Here is a 679-nt window from a genome sequence, read left to right as displayed (position 1 = left end):
AAACATCATTTCCGCACTTTTTATCGCGCATGAAAACCACACATTGCATGTTGTACCACCATACAGCGAGACCTTCATAGGTGGGGGTCCAAACTGCTGTGTACACCGGTACTCCTAATACCCAATAGCACGTCCTGTTGCACACCTGTATTCGTCGTGGCATACTATACACACCTCCATCAAGGCACTGTTGGTCCAGACTGTCCCACTCCTCAACGGCGATTCGGCGTAGATCGCTCGGAGTGGTTGTGGGTTACGTCGTCCATAAACAGCCCTCTTCAATCTATCACAGGCACGTTCGATAGGATTCATGTCTGTAGAACATGCGAGCCTATCTAGTAGAGCGATGGAGGCGCGAATTGTCCTCCATGAAGACGAATGCCTCGCCAACATGCTGGCGACGTGGTTGCACTATCGGTCGGAGGATGGCATTCACGTATAGTACAGAAGTTACGGCGCCTCCCATGACCACACGCGGCCTCACATAATGCCACCCCAAAACAGCAGGAAACCTCCACCCTGCTGCCACTCGCTGGACAGTGTGTCTAAAGAGTTCAGCCTGACGGATTGCCTCCAAACACGTCTCTGACGATTGTCTGTTTGAAGGCATATGCGACACTCATCGGTGAAGAGAACGTGATGCCAGTCGTGAGCGGTCCATTCGGCATGTTGTTGGGCC

Source organism: Schistocerca gregaria, chromosome X, assembly GCF_023897955.1.
Source record: "Schistocerca gregaria isolate iqSchGreg1 chromosome X, iqSchGreg1.2, whole genome shotgun sequence".
NCBI classification, from domain to species: Eukaryota; Metazoa; Arthropoda; class Insecta; order Orthoptera; family Acrididae; genus Schistocerca; species Schistocerca gregaria.
The sequence above is the reverse complement of the archived record's forward strand: the minus strand, read 5'-3'. Positions refer to the sequence as shown.